The 23550-nt window shown below is 41.6% G+C and overlaps 1 long non-coding RNA gene across 3 annotated transcripts; it reads right to left on the bottom strand.

The window, feature by feature from the left end:
* Positions 1–1008: 1008 nt before the first annotated feature.
* LOC119266276 lies at positions 1009–6231 on the bottom strand. 3 transcript variants are annotated; one of them, XR_005131982.1, is made up of 8 exons: positions 5692–6231; positions 5453–5602; positions 5296–5345; positions 5010–5162; positions 4523–4746; positions 3239–3345; positions 2112–2295; positions 1009–1549 (listed from the first exon to the last, which is right to left on the bottom strand). It is a non-coding gene; the product is annotated as an uncharacterized LOC119266276 (long non-coding RNA). The 3 variants fall into 3 exon arrangements; XR_005131981.1 differs by lacking the exon at positions 5296–5345 and adding an exon at positions 5202–5249; XR_005131983.1 differs by lacking the exon at positions 5296–5345 and adding an exon at positions 5202–5249 and having other exon boundaries at positions 5453–5614; positions 5732–6231.
* Positions 6232–23550: the final 17319 nt, after the last annotated feature.

Here is a 23550-nt window from a genome sequence, read left to right as displayed (position 1 = left end):
GAGCTTCTTCCGTAGCTCTTCTTCTCGTTCCTCGCGCTTGGTGTCCTTGCCTTCTTGTCCATGGTCTTCCTCTTGGTTCCTGGTCATGCATAGCACACATGTTTGAGGTAGTAGCCATGTCTCACGTATGGAAAGTGATGGTTCGAAGAGGAGCGAGTTCACCTTGTTTCCAATGGTGTATAGATGAGGTCTCGTCTTATGTTCTCTTAGGGCTTGGAGAGTAGTCGGAGTGTACATGGGGATGAACGTGGGATGCTCCGCATCATGGTTGAGGACGGTGGAGCGTCAGGGGGCCCACGAGGCAGGGGGGTAGGGCGCGCCCCCACCCTCGTTGACATGTGGAGGCCCACCTAACGTGGATCTTCCTTCCAGTATTTTTTATATACTAGTTGACCAGTTGCGCCAAATGACGCAGAGACCCGCTAAAGCCATGTTGTCGATGAAAATAATTTCATTTTGCAAGAACATATGGCGTAGAGACTCGCTAAATCCATGTGCACTTTGAATTTTTTTCCATGATATAGTTGGTTTAGTTGTGGGCAAAGACATATGATAAGAAAATTTACCCCTTTAATAAAAAAAGAATGGAGACTATTGTCTATAATGGGACCTACACACACATTTTAATTTATCTCTGATCCAAATGGCGTAAAGTCTGATTTGGTACCATGGGCACGTTGAAAATATTTGTATTTTTCAATAACTTTATGTTTGAGCAAGCGCAAAGACCATGTAAAACCCAAAGTGTTTTCAAAATATTTGACTTGGATAGTAGAAGTAGTAGGTTTTAGCAATTAGTTAGGGTAGCATGCATATTTTGTTATTTTATTCAGGCAACATAGAGCCAAATGGCGCAAGGTATATGACATACAACTTTACCGTGATGATGCGATGCAATATATTCCTTGACTTAATTGTGTTCAAACACATTAGGAGATCAAACCCATAATTGTTGTACCTCCCTGAATTAAAACCCAAAACACCCAACATGGCCTTTCACAATAGGAAAAAATATTAGCACAAAGAGAGTTCAGATGTTACATGTTACATAAGACTTTAGCTTGAGCAACTGTTATATGTATATAAATTTCCTACTTTTAATAACAACAGCAAACAAGAACCTTCCTAAAGAGCAAACTCCCTTAAGCTGTGTTCGGTTCACAGGGAATTGAAGAGGTTTGGCAGGGATCGAGGGGGGATTAGATCTCCTACAAGTCAAATTCCCCCCAAATCCCCTACAATCCCTGTGGGAAGAGGTGTAACCGAACAAAGCTTTATGCAGAGTTGTCCTCTCATCTGTTTCAAAATTCAACTTGTGCACACTGGCAGTGAAACATTTTATCAATGCACAATAAAATATTGAACACATAGAATAGTCTAGTTGGGAATCCAAATGATTGACTTTCACACATCAGCATACACTCAAATCATAGAAAATTTATTCTTCCGGAAATGAAAACTAACATCCACAAGTCACATGCTCCACCCGCCCTTTGGACTGCTCTTCTCCTCATGCCTCCTCTTCAATCACTCACCACATTAATAACACCTGAATAAGAAAAACCACTTATGAATTATACTGGCATGCAAAATATTGTATATTGTGAAGCATAGCAATGCCACTAAGTAAGATGTGCACTCTCATATATATAATAATGGTCTACTATAAACCCATATATTTTCTATCAAAAGTTTCTTTTTTGTGAACTATACTATCTATAAAAGATAGGTCAAATGGTTAAAAAATGACATGTAAACAATAAACACAACCTATAGCCAGTAACCAATTAGCAAAGCCCTATTTTTTGCAAGGCCGACATCACGGCCGCCATCACTCATGGCCTGCCTTGGAGGAATGACATGAAGGTTGCCAAAGGTCAGCGCTACTGCGGGTGTTTCTATTCACATCATCAATAGATTATGTATGCACCTAGGTAATTCCAAGTTTTCATTTAGATATATCCTCTTCAAAGGATATGGGCTACACGGTAGCCTGGACAGGAAGCTGCAGCCTAAGACAACCTAAATCAGCAAATATAGAAATTACCCTGCAGTTCTAAAGATCTGAAATACAACCGCACGGACAAATTTTTGCTGCGAAAGAACCATACGTGCATATACAATAGCGTGTTGTTGATTCCACGGAGCAAATTTAACATCAGCTAAGGTGATGCTTTTGTTGTGCATGAACTCATACACAATCACGTTCTTCTTGTCTTGCTGACTGTAAGCAGTGAATGTTACTAGGTTCCAATGATGTATTCCAGAAAGCAATGCTACCTAAAATAAGTAGACCTGCACAACAGACTACATGTAAGCCAGCCAACTCATCAGGACAATGTTGGTAAGAAAAGAAATGCATGAGCATATGGTACATTGTAATGCAACGATGCAATAATAGGATGATATGGATGTTCAGTAGACCATTGCAATAGACCATGAGAGAAGGTGCACATAATTGAACTACTTGGCATAAAATAAGACAAGTTCATCATCTAACAACAAGAGCCTACACTGGTATATAATTATAGAAGATATTAGGTATGCAGATATGATAATATATAACCCTATTCGATTATTCCATTTGATGTGATGCTAAGAAGCACACATAGAGCTGTCTATTTCTTTTCTCAAAGAAAATAACACCAGGATTATTTTCAGTAAGAAGTGCACACGACAATCATGCCTCAGTTGATAAATAATAAAGGATTAATCAGAAAATAAAATAAACGACTCAAAGGGCATTGTATATTTGTATTGTCAAAAAATCTACAGCTCCTTGAAAGAAGGTCGTTCTACATAGTAACTAAGCAAGCTTACGAAGGACTTGTGATTTAATTTGAAAATCCTATTATGTGCAAGTAAAATCATTCTAATAACTCTATGGAGCTGCAAAGATATACTCCAAACAATGATGAGATACAGTGACAATTCTGGTACAGAGCATAATGTTCATGAGATACATACAACGAAAATTGTGGTATGGGAATGGCCAATTAGGATCCCTGATCTTTAACATATACCTAATATCCAAACTTTCAACTATTATGGACTGATGCATATGTGTATGTAGTTAGCTGCACGTACAATATATTCCTTCATTTGAAAACACTTGTCCTTTTAACCTCTCAAGTTTTAGTTAATTAATCAGTCACATATAATTGTCAGTATATATACATACATGCATGGATCGATCCATGCTTGCATGCATTAGGCAGATAGAAGTACGTGAACATACTCTAGGACATGGCATCGTGCTTGCTTCTGTCAGGAGGGGCGATTCCCGGAGCAAGCGAGCAGCTACAGCAAGCTCCTCTGTCGTCGCTTTCACATCCTCCATGTACACTTATGTCAAGAACAAAAGGCACAAATCATAAGCTTCTTAACTAACATTTGGCATCTCGTACTGCTAGTGCTAAGAAAACACAACTGAAAGCTATCGTCCTCCCCTGAGCACTCCTCCTTGTGCATTTACAAATAGCTAGTGTTTGCATCTCCAATCTCAAAGGCAAATCGAGATAATTAGAGAGAGGGAGAGAGAGATTTTGTAGGGGACTCACACGCACACTTAGGTGTCAAGAATTTCTATGAATTGGACATAAAACAGTTATATATTGGTGGAGTATGGCGTAAAAAGGACACTGAATAGAACAAGAACATGTGTTTTTCTTACGGTTTGCAACGCTCATTGTGCACTATAAAAACAGTGTGCAAGCCATTGACCATAGCAACAGCAGATACTTGAATTTTTATCTTAGTAAATGAAATATAGTGAATTGAATGAAGTGAAGCCCTCGGCTAGATCAACAAACCATTTTGTAAAGCAAATGTAAAGGAAGATACCTACAAAACATGGCTTGAACTGAACAATGTGCATTTACTCAAGCTGAAGATAGTTGCGTAGTAACCAAACACTGGACTACTAATCCTTGTTCGACTTTTCCTTATCAGCTGTCCTTAAAATGTTGCTTCACCATATAAAACTATTAAGTTTTCATTATCTTCACAACTATATCTATCTTTTGCATTTGGTGACTTACAGACAATAAAAGATTAAGAGGGGGAAAAATCAACAAAGCATGGGAAAAAACTCACAAAATTATGCAAAGACATCTTTAGATTTAACAAAGGATGTAGGTTTGGATTAATTAAGGACATGAACAGTCACCTTGTTGTTGAAAGATCTAAAGAAAATAATTGTTGAGAAGATGAAATGCTTCCAGGATTTCATACAGAACTGTTTGCTAGTGCTATGTGGGTCATGATGCTCACATAGGTATGTTTATCGCTTTGGGATAAGAAGTGTATTCTGCCCAGGGAAATATTTAGGCAAGGATGTTGATCTGCAAATTTGAGGTAGAAAAATGTTTATTTTCCTAGGTACTGACTTGCAAGTGGTCTACAATTCAGTGAACAAAGAAATGTAGATCAAACATGAGATCCTAATGACAGACACCACTAATTATATTGAACGAAATAACATTCTATTCTTGGTTGAAATCAGCAAGGAAGCAGTACGTACCTTAGAAAGGTCTCCTCAGCCTGAGGGCACACAAGTAAGGTGGCCCCTGAAAAAAATGAGTTCATGCTCCATGCGTCCGTCCAATATCTCCGTCTAGTATCCTTTATTTGTTGTTTACTATTCTGTCCCCATACTTGTACATGGTATTCAATCATAGCTTGTCGTGTAGCTTGCAATTGGATTTGATGACGCATGTTTAGGGAGACCCTACCGACAGACACCACCTATTATATTGAGAAATGTTAGGGTTCTTTTTAGAATCATGTAACCATGGATGTTCTACTAATGCAATCAACAATGCCACAAAATAAATAGTGAAATTGTCTGATGCAATTATTAAAACTCTGCAAGTTAATTATCCATTGCTCATGGCTATGGCATAAAAAATACATACCCCAATGTAAGATTGAATTCACCATCATGAGAGAGAGAGAAAACATTCTGTATGCTATTACACAATGGGAAAGGTAACATCACTAATGCTCACTGAGTACGTGTGTTGTAGTAAACCGTGTGATTGGATCTGGATCTAGCGTCTGTCGAACAAAGTCTTTAGCAGGCTCAGATACTCCGGGCCTTGGGTCTCTTTTGAAATCTACCACAGAGCACATAATTGCTTGTGCTACTCCCTGTTCAGAATCTGCACAACATCACAACAATTTGTAAGGTAAGTAAGTACCTTCCAAAAATGTTTGCACACCACAAAGAAGTATGTAAAGTATAACTCCTACAATCCAGACATCGATTTCAGGGCCACAATTGTGCTTTAATACCTCTGGGAGCATGTAGTATGGACTGGCTACAATTTTAGTAATCCGCCCACCTGCACATAGAAGCCTTCATCTGTGAGAAGTATTTATGCAAACACATGCTGTGCGACTTGTTCTACTGATCAAAGAGAAGCAGCAAAAGAGGAGAAAATTCAGCAACCTGCAAGCTGAAGATGACCAGAAACGGATACCACATGGACTCCCTCTTCTGCCACGCACTGCCTCCCTCTTTCTCAGCCAGCTTCGGTTGTCCACTGTTCAGCCACCATTGTTTCTCCCATCATCCCTGTTTCCGGCTTCATTTTATGCTCTGCTGCACGGCCTTGTCATTTTTTCAAGCGCATAGTACAGAAACTAAATATCATGTAGAAGCATATATAGATTCAAAGCAAAAGTAACCTTGGATTGAAAATCCTGAAGGAGGAAGTATGGAAGGCACCTGACTGAAGTGGCCCGTGGGCATCGGCGGTGTTGGCTCTGTCTTCCCCATCTTCCTCACCGTGGATCACTCAGCTAGCTCCATAGAAGAGGAGATGGTGAGAAGAGAAGGGAAAGAGGAGGGGGTGCATTGGTGGTCGAGAGCAGGAGAAGAGGAGAGATGCGAATGGCTGAATGACTAATGTCGGCCGATGACCATCTCCCATCTGCCGCTGCACCTCCCTCTCCTCTTTCCTCTCTCCTTCTCCCGCCTCTCCTTCCTTCTCTGTTCTCTCTCCGTCATATTCCTTCTCTCCTTCAAGGACAGATCCATGGCCCTGTCATCCATGAGGTAACCGCCGCATGGTGGAGCAGAGGCACCGCGCGACGCGAGAGAAGAGGGAGTCAAGGGTGCAGATCTGGCCGACGGAGTGGTGGGAGCGATAGCCGACCCGAGGACCTTGCCAGGCGCTGGATCTCGTCGGTGGCAAATCTTCTAGTGCTGCGGCTGGTGATGAGGGAGGAGGGAGATGGTGTGACGGTGTGGTGAGGGAGTGAGGAGGAGGGAGGGGTGTGGCGGCTGGGGACTGGGGGCTAGGGTTCACGCCCACGCCCAACCACAGGCCCATACGTCGCCAGTGCGGCACACGAGGAGCCAATTGGCATCGGGGAAAGGCTCACCCAGCCAATAGACATCTGAAATGAGCCCACCCGTTATTGGGCATTCAAAGCACTACGCGGTGAAAACAATTGATTACCAGCTAGTGAAAATCTGACGGCTGAAACGACCTAGTTGACCAGATCTAACGGCCAAGAATAGCCCATCGCGAGGGACGGCCATGGGAGCGAGTTGGCTAGCCTCTGTATAGTTTTAAATTCCAAAATAATTCTCCGTTGATTTTTAGGTCATTCCGAGAACTTTTATTTCTGCACAAAAATAACACCATGGCAATTCTGCTGAAAACAACGTCAGTCCAGGTTAGTTCCATTCAAATCATGCAAGTTCGAGTCCAAAACAAGGGCAAAAGTGTTTGGAAAAGTGGATACGACGGAGATGTATCAACTCCCCCAAGCTTAAACCTTTGCTTGTCCTCAAGAAATTCAGTTGATAAACTGAAAGTGATAAAGAAAAACTTTTACAAACTCTATTTGCTCTTGTTGTTGTAAATATGTAAAGCCAGCATTCAAGTTTTCAGCAAAGATTATGAACTAACCATATTCACAATAACGCTTAGGTCTCATGTTTACTCATATCAATGGCATAATCAACTAGCGAGCAATAACAATAAATCTCGGATGACAACACTTTCTGAAAACAATCATGATATGATATAACAAGACGGTATCTCGCTAGCCCTTTCTTAGACCGCAAAACATAAATGCTGAGCACTTTTAAAGATCAAGGACTGACTAGACATTGTAATTCATGGTAAAAGAGATCCAGTCAAGTCATACTCAATGTAAACTAACAGTAATGAATGCAAATGACAGTGGTGCTCTCCAACTGGTGCTTTTTAATAAGAGGATGATGACTCAACATAAAAGTAAATAGATAGGCCCTTCGCAGAGGGTAGCAGGGATTTGTAGAGGTGCCAGAGCTTGGTTTCGAAATAGATATGAATAATATTTTGAGCGGTATACTTTCATTGTCAACATAACAACCAAGAGATGGCGATATATTCCATGCTACACACATTATAGGCGGTTCCCAAACAGAATGGTGAAGTTTATACTCCCCCTCCACCAACAAGCATCAATCCATGGCTTGCTCGAAACAACGAGTGCCTCCAACTAACAAGAGTCCTGGGGGAGTTTTGTTTGCAGTTATTTTATTTGATTTGCATAAAGCATGGGACTGGGCATCCCGGTGACCAGCCATTTTCTCATGAGTGAGGAGTGGAATCCACTCCTCTTGAGAATAACCCGCCTAACATGGAAGATATGAACAACCCTAGTTGATACATGAGCTATTCGAGCATACAAAATAGAATGTTTATTTGAAGGTTTAGAGTTTGGCACATACAAATTTACTTGGAACGGTAGGTAGATACCGTATATAGGTAGGTATGGTGGACTCATACGGAACAACTTTGGGGTTTATGGAATTGGATGCACAAGCAGTATTCCTTCTTAGTACAAGTGAAGGCTAGCAAAAGACTGGGAAGCGACCAGCTAGAGAGCAACAACAGTCATGAACATGCATTAAAAATAATCAACACCGAATGCAAGCATGAGTAGGATATAATGCACCATGAACATAAATATCGTAGAGGCTATGTTGATTTTCTTTCAACTACATGTGTGAACATGTGCCAAGTCAAGCCACTCGAATCGTTCAAAAGAGGATACCACCCTATCATACCACATCACATCCATTTTAATAGCATGTTGGCACGCGAGGTAAACCATTATAAGCTCCTAGCTAATTAAGCATGGCATAAGCAACTACAATCTCTAATTGTCATTGCAAACATGTTTATTCATAATAGGATGAATCAGGAACAATGAACTAATCATATTCACTAAAACAAGAGAGGTCGAGTTCATACCAGCTTTTCTAATCTCAATAAGTTCATCATATAATCATCGTTATCGCCTTTCAGTTGCATGGACGAATAGTGTGGATAATAATAATAGTGCATGTGCATTGGACTAAGCTAGAATCTGTAAGCATTCAATTCAAGAGATAAGACAAGGTAATATGGGCTCTTTGTCAGATCAACAATAATGCATATAAGAGCCACTGTAACATTTCAATTATGGTCTTCTCCTCTTGACCACCAAAGAACAAGAACAAAAATAAAACTATTTACACGAGAAAGCTCCCAACAAGCAAAAGAAGAACGAGAAATCTTTTCGGGTTTTCTTTTTAATTACTACTACAAGCATGGAAAGTAAACTAGCTGAAAGCTACAACTATTTTTTTCTTAAGGTTTATTAAACACACAAGAAGAAAGCATAAAAAGGAAAATAAACTAGCATGGATGATACAATGAAAAAGTATGAGCACCGACAACTAGCAATGAGTGTGTGAACATGAATGTAATGTCAGTGAGAAATACGTACTCCCCCAAGCTTAGGCTTTTGGACTAAGTTGGTCTATGGCCACGGCTGGCCTCGCGGATATCCAAAGTAATAGTTGGGGTCATACTGTGAAGAAGCCTCGGGTTGCCACTGGTTGGCAATCACCTCCGAATACCACTGGTAATCGGACTGTCGTGGAGGATCAAATTGTGGTTCCGGCTCTGGCTCTGTAGCTGATGTAGGGTTCCGATAGGCGTTAATGGCCTCCAATGGAACAAGGTACTTGCCTGCAGATAAATCGAACAAGGAAGGAGTAGGCAGGGTAATAGTCTCACGATGATTTTTAGCAAATATTAATTTGTACTTAAGCGCCTTTTCCCTATTCTTAACAATAAAATCATGTGCTACCATACTATTATAAGCTAGATAAACAGAAGGCAGCAACTTCTCTTCCTTCTCGTAATGCCTAATAGGTATGTTAAAGTGTGCAGCGAGGCGCGAGGCGAAGATGCCTCCAAGGACAGGGCCCTTCGTACGGTTAAGATTTAACCGCTTTGCAATAATAGCGCCCATACTGAATGTGTCATCACGGAATAAGGCATGGCACAAAATAACAATATCAATGGCACTCATGTTTCCACAGTTTCCGCGCCCAATTAAGCATCTACTAGCAAATATAGCAAAGTAACGTAGAACAGGAAAGTGTATGGTAGTAATTCGTGCGTCGAAAACCTTCCCCGTTTCCCCTACAGTAATGGTATCAAAAAACCCATGCACATCGTCACGATGTGGTTCCTCTACACTTCCCTCGAAAGGGATCAAACAAACCCGACAAAAATCTTGAAGTGACATCTCCTTATGCTCATCATATAAATAAAAATTCCACCATAGGTGGTGAGCTCCTAGCATGGAAATGAAAGTTTTGCACAAAGATATTGGTGAGTAAGAGATACTGTTCGCGTTGGTCGTGGAGGAAGCCGGTGAGGGCTGCATTCTCAGCCAATTCATAGAAATCATCATAAATCCTGGCTGCTCTCAAGAAATCATCACAAGGCCAGTCACATGGCCGAACCTCCGTGGTGCGAGGAAAATTATATTTGGGCCTCTTATCCTCCTCACTTTGTGTAACGCCCCGGACACACCCGCCGGTGGTCGTTACTCCTGGCGGGATCTAGACTGGCCCCACAAATCAATACTAGTCTTTTCTACGCACTTTGTCCTCACTCGTGCGCACCCGGGAGCAACTTCCCGGTTGGTCACCCATCCTGACACTACTCCAAGCTGAGCACGCTTAACTTTGGAGTTCTGTCCGAATGGGCTCCCGGAAAAGAAGGAATTTCTTATTGATATGAGTAGTCTATCATCCCTAATAAGCCAGGCCATCACATACACCCCCACTCAGAAGAACCGACGTCCTCGTCGAGCCACAGGAACGTTCCCTCTTGGCACATACGTCTATGCTTCCAGTTCAGTACATGTGCCATGCCGTGTGCCACGATGGGTCACAAACGTCATGAACAACATGACCAGGCACCTGTCCGCAACCATCCATGTAACCGCGAGGGTCGGCTCTGATACCAACTTGTAACGCCCCAGACACACCCACCGGTGGTCGTTACTCCCGGCGGGATCTAGACTGGCCCCACAGATCAATACTAGTCTTTTCTACGCACTTTGTCCTCACTCGTGTGCACCCAGGAGCAACTTCCCGGTTGGTCACCCATCCTGACACTACTCCAAGCTGAGCACACTTAACTTTGGAGTTCTGTTCGAATGGGCTCCTGGAAAAGAATGAATTCCTTATTGATATGAGTAGTCTATCATCCCTAATAAGCTAGGCCATCACAATTTGCTTATCCTTCGAGCTTCGGCTCGATGAGCCCCTCAAAAATCTTTTCATCTTTTTCTGAAAATTTCTGAATTTTTTAGTAACTTCAAAATAAAAAGTGAACCAAACTCAACAAAATTGATAGCAACTACTCCTACAAGTGCCTAGAGGCAATATCATGCATCAAAACTACTTTTGACCATATAAATTTGACATGCAAGCTCAAGAACAAGGTCACCTAAGCAACAAAAATATGCAATGAATAAAGCACTAGAACAAAAACTAATTGGACCATTGGAGGAGTCACATACCAAGGAATAATCCCCCAAAGCAGTTTTTTGAATGGAGCTTTGAGCAAGGAGATCGAAAATAGTAGCGAAATGTGCTTGGACTCGGGTTTGAGCTGGTTATTAATGTTTGTGGGAGGAAGAAGGAGTGTGTGGTAGCTAGAATAAGTGGAGGGGAGTCACCGTGGGCCCGCGAGGCAGGGGGTGTGCCCAGGGAGTAGGGCGCGCCCTCCACCCTCGTGGCCAGGTGCTTGCTCCCCCTGTTGTGTTCTCAGTGCCAAATATTCTCAAATATTCCAGAAAAAAATCATATTTAAACTTCTGGGCATTTGGAGAAGTTTTATTTTCGAGGTATTTTTTATTGCATTGATAATTCAAAAAACAGACAGAAATTACTATTTTTGCTTTATTTAATATAAATAACAAAAAGTAAAAAGAGGGTATAGAGAGTTGTGTTTTCTAAATTCATCCATCTCATGCTCATCAAAAGGAATCCAATAACAAGGTTGATCAAGTCTTGTTAACAAACTCATTCCGAATAACATGGAACCGGAGAATTTTCGAATAACACTAGGTTACCTCAACGGGGATATGCACATCCCCACCAATAAGAATATAATATTTCTTCTTGATAGTAGGAAGAGGAAATTCAAAACCTCCAAAAATAATCGATGGAATTTTTCCAATATAGTTGATACTGTGGACTTGAGGTTGTTTCCTCGGGAAGTGTACCGTATGCTCATTACCATTAACATGAAAAGTGACATTGCTTTGGTGCAATCAATAACAGCCCCTGCAGTATTCAAAAAGGGTCTTCCAAGAATAATAGACATACTATCGTCCTCGGGAATATCAAGAATAACAAAGTATGTTAAAATAGTAACATTTGCAACCACAACAGGCACATCCTCACAAATACCGACAGGTATAGCAGTTGATTTATCAGCCATTTGCAAATATATTTCAGTAGGTGTCAACTTATTCAAATCAAGTCTACGATATAAAGAGAGAGGTATAACACTAACACCGGCTCCAAGATCACATAAAGCAGTTTTAACATAGTTTCTTTTAATGGAGCATGGTATAGTTGGTACTCTGGGATCTCCTAGTTTCTTAGGTATTCCACCCTTAAAAGTATAATTAGCAAGCATGGTGGAAATTTCAGCTTCCAGTATCTTTCTTTTATTAGTGAAAATTTATTTCATGTACTTACCATAAGGATTCATTTTAAGATATCAGTCAAACACATGCGCAATAAGATAGGTCTAATCATTTCAGCAAAGTGCTCAAAATCCTCATCATCCTTTTTCTTGGATGGTTTGGGAGGAAAAGGCATGGGTTTCTGAACCCATGGTTCTCTTTCTTTACCGTGCTTCCTAGCAACAAAGTCTCTCTTATCATAACGTCGATTCTTTGATTGTGGGTTATCAAGATGAACATCAGGTTCAATCTCTACTTCATTCTCATTACTAGGTTGAGCATCAACATGAACTTCATCATTAACATTATTACTAGCTTCATCTTCATTACCAGATTGTGTTTCAGCATCAGAAATAGAAATATCGTTAGGATTCTCAGGTGTGTCAATAACAGGTTCACTAGAAGCATGCAATGTCCTATCATTTTTCTTTTTCTTCCTCTTAGAAGGACTAGGTGCATCAATATTAGTTCTCCAAGAATCTTGCTCAATTCTCTTAGGATGGCCCTCAGGATACAAAGGTTCCTAAGTCATTTTACCACCTCTAGTCATAACTCTAACAACATTATCATTTTTCTTACTATTTAATTCATTGAGCAAATCATTCTAAGCTTTAAGTACTTGTTCTACTTGAGTGGTAACAATAGAAGCATATTTACTAATAAGTTTAAGTTCACCTTTAATATTAGCCATATAATCACCCAAGTGTTCAAGCATATCAATATTGCGTTTTAATTCTCTACCAAAATAAGCATTGAAGTTTTCTTGTTTAGCCATAAAGTTATCAAACTCATCCAAGCATGGGCTAGCAAACTTAGTAAATGGGATTTCAGCTTTATCATATCTACAGAGAGAATTTACCTTTACTACCTGTGTCGGGTTATCACGACCTTGTATTTCTTCAATATGTGATGGATTAAGACCATGTATTTCTTCAACAGGTGGCAAAATTAAGACCATGTATTTCTTCAATAGGAGGTAAATTCTTAACAGCTTCAACTTTAATACCTTTTTGCTTCATAGATTTCTTTGCCTATTGCATATCTTCAGGACTGAGAAATAGAATACCCCTTTTCTTCGGAGTTGGCTTAGGAGTTGGTTCAGGAATTGGATCAGGAAGTGTCCAATTATTTTCATTAGTCAACATATTATTCAATAAAATTACAGCTTCATCTGGTGTTCTTTCCCTGAAAACACAACCAGCACAACTATCCAGGTGGTCTCTGGAAGCATCGGTTAGTCCATTATAAAAGATATCAAGTATTTATTTTTTCTTGAGAGGCTGATCAGGCAAAGCAGTAAGTAATTAGAGAAGCCTCCCCCAAGCTTGTGGGAGACTCTCTTCTTCAATTTGCACAAAATTATATATTTCCCTTAAGGCAGCTTGTTTCTTATGATCGGGGAAATATTTAGGAGAGAAGTAATAAATCATATCCCGGGGACTATGCACACAACCAAGATCAAGAGAATTAAACCATTTTTAGCATCACCCTTTAATGAGAACAGAAACAACTTAAGGATAAAGTAATAGCGAGTTTTCTCATCATTAGTGAATAGGGTGGCTATATCATTTAATTTAGTAAGATGTGCCACAATAGTTTCAGATTCATAGCCATAGAAAGGATCAGATTCAACCGAAGTAATTAACTTAGGATCGATAGAGGAATCATAATCCTTATTAGTAATAAAGATAGGTGAAGTAGCAAAAGCAGGTTCATATTTCATTCTAGCATTCAAAGTTTTTTGTTTCAACTTAGCTAATAACTTCTTAAGATCACTCCTATCATTGCAAGCAAGAAAATCTCTAGCAGTTTCTTCATCCATAACATAGCCCCCAGGTACAACAAGTAATTCATATCTAGGGGGAGAGTCTTCATCATCATTTCATCAATATTATCAGTTTCAATAATTTCATTCCCTCTAGCCCTAGCAAGTTGTTCATCAAGAAATTCACCAAGTGGCACAGTAGTATCAAGCATAGAAGTAGTTTCATCATCAGTATCATGCATAGCAGAGGTAGCATCATCAATAACATGCGACATATCAGAATTAATAGTAGAAGTAGGTTTAGGTGTCGCAAGCTTACTCAAAACAGAAGGTGAATCAAGTGCAGAGCTAGATGGAAATTCCTTACCTCCCATCATAGTTGAGGGATAAATTTTGGTTCTTGGATATTTCAAGTTCTTCATAATGATAAGCAGATATAAATCCCAAGTGACTCAAAGAATAGAGCTATACTCCCCGGCAACGGCGCCAAAAAATAGTCTTGATAACCCACAAGTATAGGGGATCGCAACAGTTTTCGAGGGTAGAGTATTCAACCCAAATTTATTGATTCGACATAAGGGGAGCCAAAGAATATTCTCAAGTATTAGCAGATGAGTTGTCAATTCAACCACACCTGGAAACTTAATATCTATAGCAAGGTATTTAGTAGCAAAGTAATATGATAGTAGTGGTAACGGTGGTAAAAGGTAACGGTAGCAAAAGTAACATTTTTGGTGTTTTATAGTGATTGTAACAATAGCAACAGAAAATTAAATAAGCGAAGAACAATATATGGAAAGCTCGTAGGCAATGATCAGTGATAGAGAATTATGCCGGATGCGGTTCATCATGTAACAGTCATAACCTAGGGTGACACAGGACTAGCTCCAATTCATCAATGTAATGTAGGCATGTATTCCGAATATAGTCATACGTGCTTATGGAAAAGAACTTGCATGACATGTTTTGTCCTACCCTCCCGTGGCAGCGGGGTCCTAGCGGAAACTAAGGGATATTAAAGCCTCCTCTCAATAGAGTGCTGGAACAAAGCATTAACACATAGTGAATACATGAACTCCTCAAACTACGGTGATCACAGATAAGTATCCCGATTATTGTCACTTTGGGGTTAACGGATCATAACACATAATAGGTGACTATAGACTTGCAAGATAGGATCAAGAACTCACATATATTCATGAAAACATAATAGGTTCAGATCTGAAATCATGGCACTCGGGCCCTACTGACAGGCATTAAGCATAGCAAAGTCATGGCAACATCAATCTCAGAACATAGTGGATACTAGGGATCAAACCCTAACAAAACTAACTCGATTACATGATAAATCTCATCCAACCCATCACTGTCCAGCAAGCCTACAATGGAATTACTCATGCACGGCGGTGAGCATCATGAAATTGGTGATGGAGGAAGGTTGATGAAGACGATGGCGATGGATTCCCCTCTTCGGAGCCCCGAACGGACTCCAGACCAGCCCTCCCGAGAGAGTTTAGGGCTTGGCGGCGGCTCCATATCGTAAAATGCGATGAATCCTTCTCCTTGGTTTTGTTTCTCCCCAAAAGTGAATATATGGAGACAGGGTTGAGGTCGGTGGAGCATCAAGGGCCCCATGAGGCAGGGGGCGCGCACAGGGGGGTAGGGCGCACCCTCCACCCTCGTCGACAGGTGGAGGCCCCCTGACGTGGATCTTCCTTCCAGTATTTTTTATATATTCCAAAATAATTCTCCGTTGATTTTTAGGTCATTCCGGGAACTTTTATTTCTGCACAAGAATAACACCATGGCAATTCTGCTGAAAACAGCGTCAGTCCGGGTTAGTTCAATTCAAATCATGCAAGTTAGAGTCCAAAACAAGGGCAAAAGTGTTTTCAAAAGTTGATACGACGGAGACGTATCAACACCCTGCTCAACCCGGTGCCCCTGGGCGACCGTGCCACCCAAGGTTGGATGCGCCCGGGTCCCCTGAGCACGCCGGTGGGAAGAGCATCGCTGGAGATGCCCTATAGCGCCGGCAGCCGGCGTTGAGCGCCTCCTCTATCTCCCATCGCGCCAGCGCGGGAGGTGGAGGACGAACCTGCCAGCAGGCCCCGCCTGTCGGCCGGTCAGCATGGATGAGCCATTAATGTGATGGCCCCGCCTCGTTTAAGTGGAGACGGGCTCTGCATGCTGCCGCTTCGCTCAGGGAAGGCGTATTTCTGCGAATACGCCTCTTGCGTCGACAGCCTGCGCGCGGCCATGTAGCTGGGCCGGCCCGTTGCCTATCTGTCGCCCTATGCACAGGATAAGGGTAATGCTCTATTTTTCTTTTTCTTTTCCAATGAGTTACTAAAAATCCACAGCTAATTCATTTCGTGTCCAAATTTGATAATTCAAATTTCTAGTAGTTCCTAAATTCATGATCAATCACATGGTGCTATTTGCATATTTTTTCAGAAACCTTTCCTTCACAAATATTTATGGAATCACCTTTTTTCCATTTTTGTAATAAACTTTAGCAAATCACATAGAGACCATTTTTGATCTAAATTCCATGATTAAAATTCCTAGATACTTATATGTTCATAACTTAGTTTTGAACATTTTTTCCAATACTTTCAATGCCCCATGAAATATTGGTCCATTTCTCCATATATTGCCAACTTTGCAAATTCATAGAAAATCATTTGAACTCCAAATCAAGTGAAACCAACTCCTAGATGCTTCTAGAATCATTCTTTGTTAAATGGGTGCCTTTAATCATTTCTCAAAAAAATATTTTTGTACACTTCTTGCAAATCCATAAATCCCTTGAATCCCTCATATTGAAATGTTCCAAAATATCCATGGATCCAATCCCAATGAAACCACTTTGGTCGTTTTTAATATGACTAGTGGTGTCCTAGAAAAGTCTAAATCACATTTTTAGAGCAATTTTAAATTTGCCTTGTTGTGTTGCTTATTGTGTTTGTTTTCGATGTTAGTTGACGAAGTAGACGGAATACTTGGAGTTGGGCCAAAGATATTTGAAGACCTCGAAGACTTTGTTAAAACAGGCAAGCAGCCCTTTGACCATGATGAACCATTTTACATCATAATAGCATTTTCGTTGTTTCCTCGAGTGCATGATACATCTTGAATGGCAACCTTGCTAGGCTTGCGTCCGATGCATACCCCGTTGATACTTGCATTGTTCATGACTCTATCCTTGTTTAGAGTTGTGTTGATGGGTTGGACAAATATGCTATAGTAGTTGGCCACGCAAAATGGGTCAGGGTTATGCATGGAAAGAAACAAGTGTGGTTTGACATACTTGCAAATAGCCCAAGTGGGTGCCACTAATGCCCTTGGGAGATGATGATGAACTAGGTCACTGATTGGTGGACAAGTAGTGTACCGAGGCTTGATGAAAGTGTTGTTTACAGAGATGGATTAGATTTAAGATTGTCTAACGTCCCAACCAAACATGTACAACCACACTACCCCTTATGGGACGGGGCATTATTGATTACCTAGTTCGTGCTAGCATGGATGCCCGCATTACTAGTGATGGGAGTGGCGTGGTCACCCTCGGGACGGGGTCGTGCTTAGATAGGTGGCCATGACTGTTTTCATAGGGCACCGGACACACCGTTGGTACCCCCGTGCTCATGTTATCTGATAGATATGGGATCGTGGCTCCATAGAACTAAAACATCACAGTCGGCGTTCTGGGAACGCGGGTCCCCAGACTTGCCTCCATGCGGCCCACGGCATGGCTCTGCAAGCAGGCCCGTACGGCCCATCTTCACTAACAAGCATTCAAGACCCTCGTGAGGGGCCAAGCCTCGCGAGACCTCCTCAGGAGCAGCCTCACTAGGCTGGCTCATGAGGCGCGGAGAAATCAAGGCCAGGCAAACCTCGCGAGGTTACAATGACGTGAGCCATGATGATCGAGACCAGGCGGGCATTAGCGCACAGTGTCCTTGTTTCCTCTTTGGTGCTAAGGAGGCAGGCGCGGGCGAGGAGTACCAAGGCGTCAAGCAAAGGTTCCCATATCGGTGCAACAAGACCAAGACCAGCATGACACCAAGACGGAAGTCACCTGATGTAGGGTAGAACCCTAATCGCCCGATCTTTCACGAAAGGAGTGGATCCCGCGAAGAACACGAGGAACACAAAGAGGGAAACGGAGGAAAACGAGGGAAAACACAAGGGGAAACACAAGAGGAACACTCAAACTAACAAGAACAAGTCACACATATGCTAGATCCTCGGATACATAGAACGATTCACGGTCCACGGAAAACTAGGGACGATACAAAAGGGTAACCGGTTCTTCTCCGTGAGGAGGTCTTGATGTTCTTCCCTAAAGAGGGGTCTTGAATCCGCTTGGGGGATCTTCTCCGGTGGAGGCTCGAATCTCCGAGGAGAAGGTAACCAAGTGGATGAGCAAAGCTCTCACACAAAATATGACCTAATCCTTTGCTAACCCTAGAAAGTTGTACAGGATAGAGTATATATAGTCTAGGGGGGTAGAAGGGGTACACGGGCCTCGGCCCTTTACTGTTCGCAGACAGGGAGGCTGGATGTCTGGGCGTCGGGCCGGATGTCCGAGCGTTCGCGGAGGGCCGGATGTCTGGGCTGTGGAGGCCGGATGTCCGGGCTGGTGAAGCTGGCCATGTTGCTCTTGGGTTCGGTGGGGTCCGGATTTCTGGGCTGGGAGCCGGATATCCGGGACCTCGGGAAGTGCTGGATGTCCGGGCTTGCGGAGCCGGATATCCGGGGCCTGTAGGTACTTGCTGGTTGAGCAGCTGCAGGGGAAGGCGTTCCAGGGGCCGGATGTCTGGGGCCTGGGAGATGTTCTTGGCTCCTTCCATTGGTTCTCCTCATCCGTGGACTTGGGGACTTGTCCGTCTTCATGCGTATCTTCGGGAGGACCCTCTTGGTACCTAATCATGCACAAAATCTCCGACTTAGGTAGTAGCCATGCCTCATGATGCGGAGCATCCCACGGACATCACCATGTCAAGAGTCCGTTTGGCAAGTGACACGTTCGACATCCACTTCACATACACAAAGGTGAATCATCTCCTTTATGCGTGTTCACTTGACCCCTTCGAGGATGGTATACTACTTGACACTCCACTGTGTGCATGCATAGGTATTGTCGGAATGCTACAGACGATGAGGAGGAGTGCGAGCGCAAGTGTACAACTACACCGTCTGTGAGGGAAGTGTGGAAACGAAGATGCAAGAAGAAGAGCTGCCAAAGCAGTGATAGAGGGAAAGGTGTCCCGATGTTTCGATGAGATGGTGGCTATCGTTTTCTGTGGGAGTCGACCTTGACGAACCGACTACGAACGTGCGAGACGTCGCGCCTTAGCAATCGCTAAACCAACTTCCGAGGGTTATTGACCACGCCGGAGCACGATCAACCTGACCACGAGGGTCTGTTTCCTGCGAGCAAACGAAGAACAAGCAAGAAACTAAGACTGCAATCTGGATATTGCGAATATAAGATGAAAACTTTATTGATCAAGGTGGGGTTCTGTGACCGTCTTGGTCTAGTCGTTGGACACAAACGAAGTACGCGAAGTTGCAGTTATGGCGAACTTTTAATCTAAACAAAACCCAAAGCCTAAACGATGCCCTAAGGGCTGTATATATGGAGGAGAGAGGGGGAATTTCGTGGCCCTTGGTAGAGGGATCCGAAACCAACCCTAACTCTTGTTTCCGAACACATACGGACTCTAAAAACAGCCTATACTTAAGTACTTTGAAAATACATGGGCCTGGCCCAATAATAAGGTGATGCAGCACCTAAAATAGCCTCTGGACGAAATTTATGAAGTGGCATCATGTATATTTCGTCCCATGCTTCATGCACTCATTATGGTGGCTTCAGAGTCCTAGAATCATCACTTGTAACTCCGTTCTTGTTCCCCTTGCGCATGCCATCATCTCCATGCATGAACTTGCTCCAAGGTTCATCTTTCTTGTCCAAGCTAGGCCCTTCATTTGTAAGCAAAACAAATGTATCTAATTTAGGAAGCATCATATTCTCATGAACATTAGAATCATTACCAAGAAACAAAAGTACCTGATAATTCAATTGGCGTGCACGAGCTCTAGTAATCGGTCTAGTGTGTATAGCAGCAGGGGCTGTGGGTGTAACAATGGTATTGATGTCCTCATCATCCTCCCCTTCTTGAAATGAAGTCGTCCTCGACGAAAGTTCATCGTCCTCACCCAAATAAGGCTTCAAATCTGCAATGTTAAAAGTTGGACTAACCCCAAAATCTACAGGCAGCTCATGTTTATATGCATTATCATTTATTTTCTCTAACACCTTAAAAGGACCATCAGCACGTGGCATTAGCTTTGATTTGCGCAAATTAGGATATCTATCCTTACGCAAATATAACCAAACAAGATCTCCAGGTGCAAACACAACATGTTTTCTACCCTTATCTCCAGCAAGTTTATATTTAGCATTCATACGCTCAATGTTTTCCTTAGTTAACTCATGCATTTTTAAAATCAATTCAGCACGTTCTTTTGCATCAAAATTAACCTTCTCCGGAGATGGAGGAGGCAACAAATCAATAGGTGCACAAGGTAGGAAACCATACACAATTTCAAAAGGGCACATCTTAGTAGTAGAATGCAATGAATGATTATAAGCAAATTCAATATGAGGCAAGCATTCTTCCCACATTTTCTTGTTATTCTTCAAAACAGCCCTAAGCATAGTAGACAATGTTCTATTGACTACTTCAGTTTGTCCATCAGTTTGAGGGTGACAAATAGTACTAAAAAGCAGCTTAGTCCCCAAGTTAGCCCATAAACATCTCTAAAAGTGGCTAAGAAATTTAGTATCACGATCTGAAACAATAGTATTTGGCACACCATGCAAGCGAATAATTTCACGAACGAACAAATCAGCAACATTAACAGCATCATCGCTTTTATGACATGGTATAAAGTGTGCCATTTTCGAGAACCTATCCACGACAACAAATATGCTATCCCTCCCCTCCTTTGTTCAAGGTAAACCTAAACCAAAGTCCATAGATATATCCTCCCAAGGAACACTAGGTACAGGCAAAGGCATATATAAACCATGAGGACTGAGTCGTGACTTAGCTTTTTGACATGTAGTGCAGCGAGCAACAAAATGCTCAACATCCCGTCTCATCTTTGGCCAATAGAAATGTGTAGCAAGTATATCCTTCGTCTTCTTGACGTTAAAGTGTCCCATTAATCCTCCTCCATGCGGCTCCTACAACATCAAAAGACGAACAGAGCTAGCTGGAATGCATAGCTTGTTAGCACGAAACACAAATCCATCGTTAAGAACGAACTTGTTCCAAGTTCTCCCTTCCTTACAATTCTGCAATACATCTTTAAATTCAGCATCATGCACATATTGATCTTTGATGGTCTCCAAACCAAATATTTTAAAGTCAAGTTGTCAAAGCATAGTATAACGACGAGACAATGCATCAGCAATAACATTTTCTTTACCCTTCTTGTGTTTAATGACATAAGGGAAAGTCTCAATGAATTCAACCCATTTAGCATGTCTACAGTTCAGTTTTGCTTGACTTTTAATGTGTTTCAAAGATTCATGATCAGAATGGATAACAAATTCCTTGGGCCATAAATAATGTTGCCATGTTTCTAAGGTCCGAACAAGAGCATATAATTCTTTATCATAAGTAGAATAGTTCAGACTAGGCCCACTCAATTTTTCAAAAAAGTATGCAACAGGTTTGCCATCTTGTAATAACACACCTCCTAATCCAATTCCACTAGCATCACATTCAAGCTCATAAGTCTTATTGAAATTAGGAAGTTGGAGTAAATAAGCATGTGTCAACTTCTCTTTCAATATCGTGAAGGCTTCTTCCTGTGCGGTACCCCAAACAAAAGGCACATCCTTCTTTGTAAGCTCATTGAGAGGTGCAGCAATGGTGCTAAAATCTCTCACAAAACGCCTATAGAAACCAGCGAGGCCAAGGAAACTCCTCACTTGTGTGACCGTTTTGGGCTGCGGCCAACTCTCAATAGCTTCAATCTTGGCTTTATCAACTTCAATTCCCTGTGGAGTAACAACATAGCCAAGAAAAGATACTCGGTCGGTGCAAAAGGTGCACTTTCCAAGGTTACCAAACAAACGAGCATCACGTAGAGCAATAAAAACAGCATGTAAATGTTCCAATTGGTCCTCCAAAGATTTGCTATACATCAATATGTCATCAAAGTAAACTACCATAAATCGTCCAATGAAAGCACGTAAAACTTCGTTCATTAACCTCATGAAAGTAGTGCATTAGTTAACCCAAAAGGCATGACTAACCACTCATATAATCCAAACTTAGTTTTAAAAGCTGTTTTCCATTCATCTCCCAATTTCATACGAATTTGATGGTATCCACTATGCAAATCAACTTTGGAGAATATTGTAGAGCCACTCAATTCATCAAGCATATCATCTAGCCTAGGAATTGTATGACGATAACGAATAGTAATATTATTAATGCCTCTACAATCAACGCACATACGCGACGTACCATCCTTTTTCGGCACTAAAATGATAGGAACAGCACAAGGACTAAGGGATTCGCGTATATAATCTTTGTCGAGTAGTTCTTTTACTTGACGCATAATCTCCTTCGTCTCCTCTGGATTGGTACGGTATGGTGCATGGTTGGGTAATGATGCACCAGGAATTAAGTCAATTTGATGATCAATCTCTCGAATAGGTGGTAATCCCGGTGGCACGTCTTGTGGAAAGATGTCAGCGAACTCCTGCAAAATGTTAGTGACAGGACGAGGCAAAGAGGAAGGCACGTCCTCGAATGAAAATAATGCCTCTTTGCACACAAAAGCATAGCAAACAGATTTGTTAAAATCTAGATAATCAATATCAGATTTGGTGGCAAGTAACATGCACTTTTCAATTTAATTTCAGAAGCAACACTAGATTGTTTATTATTATTAGGCTGCAGTTGTTGCTCAAATTCTTTTGCCACAATCGGATTTTCACTCTTATTTTTCTCCTGTTTTGCTTTATTATCTCTATTAATATCATCTTTCAAAATGGAATCAGGAGTCATAGGAAGCAAAGTAATATTTTTATCCTTATGAACAAGAGTATACTGATTGTTTCTACCATGGCGTACAGAATTTTTATCAAATTGCCATGGTCTACCAAGTAATAAGGAACATGCTTGCATAGGTACCACATCACAATCAACATAATCAACATATGTAGAGATACTAAAATGCACACGAACAGTACGTGTTACCTTAACCTTGCCGCTGTTGTTGAACCATTGGATGTAGTAAGGATGTGGATGTGGTCTTGTGGTGAGAGATAGCTTCTCCACCATCTCCATGCTAGCCAAGTTATTGCAGCTCCCTCCATCTACGATGACGCGAACAGAACGTTCCTTCACAACTCCCTTTGTATGGAACAAATTATGCCTCTGATTTTGCTCAGCTTGTGTAACCTGCTGTAACACCCTCGATGCGGCTATATCTCCCACGTGTCGAAGCACGACTTAGAGGCATAACCGCATTGAAAGAAATGTCGCAAGAGAGGTAATCTTCACACAACCCATGTAATACATAAGGAAAAGAGATACATTGTTGGCTTACAATCGCCACTTCACACAAATACATGAATAAAGCATTACATCATCCAAATACAATCAGGGCCCGACTACGGAGCCAAAATAAAAGAAGAA

Source organism: Triticum dicoccoides, chromosome 1A (genome assembly GCF_002162155.2).
Source record: "Triticum dicoccoides isolate Atlit2015 ecotype Zavitan chromosome 1A, WEW_v2.0, whole genome shotgun sequence".
Taxonomy (NCBI): domain Eukaryota; kingdom Viridiplantae; phylum Streptophyta; class Magnoliopsida; order Poales; family Poaceae; genus Triticum; species Triticum dicoccoides.
The sequence above is the reverse complement of the archived record's forward strand: the minus strand, read 5'-3'. Positions and strand labels throughout refer to the sequence as shown.